The 5,745-nt window shown below is 43.5% G+C and overlaps 1 long non-coding RNA gene across 1 annotated transcript; it reads right to left on the bottom strand.

Moving 5' to 3' along the window:
* Positions 1 to 306: 306 nt before the first annotated feature.
* LOC311238701 lies at positions 307 to 1,329 on the bottom strand. The gene is made up of 4 exons (XR_014620389.1): positions 1,211 to 1,329; positions 977 to 1,095; positions 645 to 857; positions 307 to 539 (listed from the first exon to the last, which is right to left on the bottom strand). It is a non-coding gene; the product is annotated as an uncharacterized lncRNA (long non-coding RNA).
* Positions 1,330 to 5,745: the final 4,416 nt, after the last annotated feature.

The raw sequence follows: 5,745 nt of genomic DNA, 5'->3' as shown, positions 1-5,745 counted from the left end.
GGCTTGAAGTAAGGCCCCAGATGTTCCTGCCAGTTGTAGGACTGCACGATTACAGTGCCATCTTCCTTTCCCACTAGCTGTGGTATGTTGATTCCAGCCACTGAGCTGTCCCTTACGACTGCTGCAATCTCATCAAGAGTGTTCACCTTGGTCTTTCTGAAACGCTGCTTGAGAAGCCCAAAGAAACTGTCCGGGGAAAACTTTGTGTGGCCTACAATCAGCAGGTGGAGATTGACACGATGGTGAAGACCATGTAGCGCTCGCCACGCTAAGTACCACAACATGTACTTGTTCTTGTTTTGGCCACTGCAGTTGTCACAGTGAAGGTCAACATCTGTCTCCCCAAGACCATGGTCTTTGAAGAAGTGGTGCAGGTAGCTTATGACGGCGTTGCTACCTTTGCTGGACTCCATCCCCTCATCCACCAAATAGTTGACTTGCCGTGGAATCGCCTCACAGCAAACACCGAATATGCTGCACTTGCGTGGAGCCAAGAAGTACATGGGCCCTGGTTGAAGGGGGTCTGATGGGTAGTGCACCTGCAATAAATGAATAAGGATTTTAGAAAGAAAAAAAAGGGAGCAATGCAGTAGTTATAACAATTATAACATGATGTTGTGAAAGAGGGCTTGGTATGTAGTCACCTTTTGAGCGTAGTCGAAACTGTAATGCATTGTCAAGGGCTTGCTTGCCGGTGGCACATGACCACCCAGAGAAAGACCATCACCGATCTCCTTGGCGGCTTTAAGCATGCCCTTGTAGGCAGCCCGCTCTGAGGTTACATGCGCCAGATGTTGTTCCTGCTGCTTCAGCTTTGCAGACTTCTCAGCCTCTGGCAGATTGGCACTTTTGAAAATCTGAAAAAAAAAAGTTAAGTAAATGATGATTAATATTAATAATAATAAACTGTATTTGTATAACACTTTTCATACAGAAGTTGCAGTTCAAAGTTCATAACACTGTGATGTTCACTAACCAGATAATTGTTCTTCTGACACACCCAGCAAAGATCAGACATTGGTTTGATTGCTCTGATATGACTCAGTAATTGCCTCCAGAGGGACTTAAATGTGGACAGGCCCACTGCTCGCTGGTCTGAAAGATTAATAAGAACACATGTTAGCACAATGTCATTCATTTTCAAGCTTTGTTTTTATTTGACAAAGACCTATTTGACCTATTTCTTTGACAAAGATTTGCTTACACCTACCAACTGGCATTGCCTTGGTATATAAACGCCACACAGATGCCTTCGTGACGCAAGATGGTAACAGCTGACCGGTAAAGTTCTTTTGGTGTGCCTGGCGTCCAGGGAGGTGAACAGCATGATCTTCTGCATAATTCAACACAAATTGAACTACTTTTTCGATATCTTCATATTTTATGCAATGCTTGTTGTTGTGTGGTGATCGCTTTTTTGTGCGAAGACACATGCCATTTTCTGACATGTGTTTGCTTATTGCAATCAAGCGATCCTTACCTATTCTTGGGAGAGAAGAGGGGGGGGGGGGGGAGACAGAGAGAGAGATAGTTAGATCATCATCATCACAAGTACCGGTACCTGTCTGTACCACACCCAGTCTACATGATTGTGGAGACAGAGACAGAGAAGTTAGATCATCATCATCATCAATCATCATCATCACAAGTACCGGTACCTGTCTGTACCACACCCAGTCTACATGATTGTGGAGACAGAGAGAGATAGTTAGATCATCATCATCAATCATCATCATCATCACAAGTACCGGTACCTGTCAAGTACCGGTACTTTATACTATACTATGCTACTATACTCTACTATAATGTACTATAATTAGTTTTAATAAAATGGGGGACCCTGATAATAAACAAGACTAATCAAGTTTCAAGATTTTATTATCATTTAAAAAAAAATAGGCGTGATGTACTATATTAGTTTTAAATAGACAATAATAATAACTTACCCGTGGATGAAGAGGAAAGCTTCACGGCAGATTTGTATCGCCCCGAAGAAATAGTTTGTGTAAGCACGTTGTCTTTTTTTGGAAAACGATTTATTTCCGATAGTCCATTCTGACTTTCGACCAAAAGCCTGGAGCTGCGCCATAATAATCAAGTCTTTATGATCCTCTTCGAGAGCCGCTATCTCAAAACGCCTTGTGTAAACTTCATCACGGTCCAATTTTGTGATACATGACCGCCGATTAAGAATGTCATTTTCTTTATCAACCTGGACGCATTTACAAGTAAATCGCAAAAGTCTTTCCATTTGGCGTTCGTGGTTCTCGTCAGATTCAACTTCCACAACGCACATTACGTGTTCTACCTTGTCTCCAAATCCGTTAGGTGTGTTGTCACCATCATCAGATTCTGGCTCTGCCTCGTCTTCAAATCCGTTAGTTTTGTCACCATCACCACCATCACCATCATTTTCTGGCTCTGCCTCGTCTTCAATAGTGTTGTCACCATCATCATCATCTGCCTCTAACTCGTCACAACTGTCTTCTTCTTCTGAACCAGAATCTGAGTTTCTTTTTGGATTTTTCTTCTGCGGAAAGAAATCCGTGATGAATGTTCCTAAAGCGCGTTCGTCTTCAACACAGTGTGCTCCGAAGTGAGCAAACCGGTTTAATGCCTCGGCAAGTGCCCTCGCTGTGGGTTGCTGACTGGGTTCCATGGTGACTGGCAAACATGCACTGCCCTGCTCTCTGTTAATACTCACCGATCAATGGCATCAACTTAATGACGTCACCGCCTGACCAATAAGCATTTAGATGTAAATACATGTAGTGTGGTAGTGAAAGACACAACAACTAGGTTAACCTTCTGTAGTGTGGTAGTGAAAGGTTAACCTTCTGTAGTGTGGTAGTGACGGATAAAAAAACGGATAAATAGTTTTTTTCACCATATTTCTAATATTTATTTTGGCTAAATACCAATTATAAATATCTCGACGAATTACCTCTGAATATGAATCAAAAAAAAATATTAAAGATTCGCTCACTAGTTCTACCAGAAACGGAGTTGAGGCGAAGCATTACTAAGCTTCTGTAGTGTGGCAGTGAAAGGGTTAACGCGCCCTCATCGCGCCGCAGTGCAGTTTACATCAGGGCCCCCACAATAATGAAAAAGCCGATGAAAAAGCCATTTTTTATCACTCCGTTTCCGTATTAAATTAATTTACTTTTAGCCATTAGGTTGGAAAAAATGCACCCTACCGAAATTCGTTCGCTCATAAAATTCGAACTGTGTTTTAATGGTTTTTAATTAAGTTAAAACACACGTTTTATAAAGGCCGTAAAGGCCTCTTTTTTTTAATCTTTTTTTTAGACACTGCGTTACGTTGCTTATAAATCATCTGAACTTATAACATTAAGATAGTGTATTAATAGTGTGTTATTCTAAAGCTAATGACGTCTGTGTGTTAACACCTATTAAGTACAGTACTTAACCCCTGTGGACAGGCCCCACAGCCCGCGCGTGTAGTTTTTTCTCCTCACTTGGAAGAAAATTTGTGGAACTATTATAACAATAATTACCTCATTTACAAGTTGTATTTAAGTTTGCAACTAAGGGCAAATAAGGGAACACATCAATGACAATTCAAATATGTAAAAAAAATCAAGATATCGATTTTTAGGATTTTCTAAACAGCAAGACATTTTCTTCATTTCAGAGCACCTCCCCCTTTGCGGATCAAATCGGGTTTGGTCACGGCGAGTCACATATGTGCAAACCTAACAGCATCATATGAAACTAGAGATTGTGAGGAATCCATTGGTAACAAGCACAACCTGCTGACTAGCCTTTTGCACATTTCCTTCTTTGCATGCCTGCAAATGTAGAGTTATTTAAAACGTTGAATGGCTCGATTGGGTTCTGGAGGTGCGGTTACAGAAATTGTGCAGTGTTGGGGTGGCCTGCGCTGGTGGGGCCCAATGTGATATCTTTTTGTGGGGCCCAAATTCCTCAGCAGTGCCTCTGCTGTAGGTGCAATGATTAACAAAGTAAGACGGCTAAACATGAGTTAAATTATTATTATTAATTTCTTTACTTAAGTTTTAATTTTAATTTTTTTCAACAACATACATATAACATTCATAGACAATACATTTCAACATATCAACAGTACATAAATATAAAACAAATAGACAAAAATGAGAAAAGAAAAAGTGTGGCATGGGTCCTTCGGTCCATATAAGTGTATTCTAAACCTATACCATTTGTAAACATCAGGCCTACTGTGTTAGGATAGGGGTTGGCAGAGCCCAATTGCAGAACACAGGAGGAGAGAGAATGGAGCGGTTTAGGTTGGTTTTAATTATGACCTCCCAAGCAGACAGTTTTACAAGTTAGGAATGTGCGACAGGTACAAGAATGTTCTTTGGAAGAGGAATGGTGCGTTCCATGTGCCGCACGGGGCGTCCAGGTGAGCGGAGTACTGGAGCGGTGGTCCTGGGGCACAGAGAGAACAGGATTAGGACAAGGTCATTCAACAAGGCTTGAGTAGCAAGGCTAGTGTTATGGTTTGTAACCGACCCCAATCGCACAACACAAGACAGGTATGAGAGTAAGCCAAGAACTGGGCATTTATTGAAACACACAGAAAACGGCACTGTCCCTTTAAGGGAGAACACAAATTACTGGAAAACAAGAAATGGGAAAAAGGCACAGTGCCTCTAGGAGGCGAGCTGGCTAAGGGGAAGGCTAAGGGAACAGGACAGGGCAAGGGACAAGGGCAGGAACAGGGAGGACTAGGAGGACTGGACGGGATGACTAGGAGGACTAGGAGGACTGGACAGGGAGGGCTAGGAGGACTAGAGAGGGGAAACAGGGACAGAGGCTCGCGGAGGCGGGCTGGGGAGAGGGAGGACTGGAAGGACTAGACAGGGAGGACTAGGATGACTAGGAGGACTGGAAGGACTGGACAGGGAGGACTAGGAGGACTAGACGGACTGGACGGACTGGACAGGGAGGACTAGAGAGGGGAAACAGGGACAGAGGCCCGCGGAGGCGGGCTGGGGACAGGGAGGACTAGGAGGGCTAGAAGGACTGGACAGGGAGGACTAGGAGGACTAGAGAATGGAAAACAGACAAAGACTGGGATACAAGCATTAGAAGAATGTTGCTGCTCTGCAGCTTCTCCCGGGAAGGTTCGTCTGAGGAATCAGACAGTGACGTCAGAGCCGCTCTGCAGAATCCTCTCGGCAGCTCTCCGAGGTGGTAACGGGACAGAGAGGGAGAGAGAGAGCGGGTTAGCTCAGAGTACAGTTGGGAACAGAGCAGGTGACAGGAGAAGTGACTTGTCCCAAAACAGAGTAATCCAAGTGACTGAATCTTCGGTGTAAATACACACTGTGAGTAATGTCCTGACAACAATCCACATGATAGAATCTTCGGTGCAAATACACACAGTGAGCGAAGTCCCAATTATAATCCAAGTGATAATATCTTTGGTGTGAATACACACAGTAAGCGATGTCCCAATAATAATCCAGGTGATAATATCTTCGGTGTGAATACACACAGTGAGCAAAGTTCAAGCAAATATTATCCCAAATGAACAATCCAAAAAGCAGGCACAGGGTGAGACAGTCAGAACAAAAAGCAGGATCTCTTCAGTGTTTAACACACACGAAAAATGATAGGGTCAAAAAGACAGTCTTGCAAACTCACCCAGGCGCTGTGCGTAAAGAGAGCAGGATCAAAACAGGGGGAGCGCGTCGCTACGGGGAACGGGTTGTCCAGCGTCGTTACCGGGAA

This window comes from Notolepis coatsorum (genome assembly GCF_963971535.1).
Source record: "Notolepis coatsorum genome assembly, chromosome: 13".
NCBI classification, from domain to species: Eukaryota; Metazoa; Chordata; class Actinopteri; order Aulopiformes; family Paralepididae; genus Notolepis; species Notolepis coatsorum.
The sequence above is the reverse complement of the archived record's forward strand: the minus strand, read 5'-3'. Positions and strand labels throughout refer to the sequence as shown.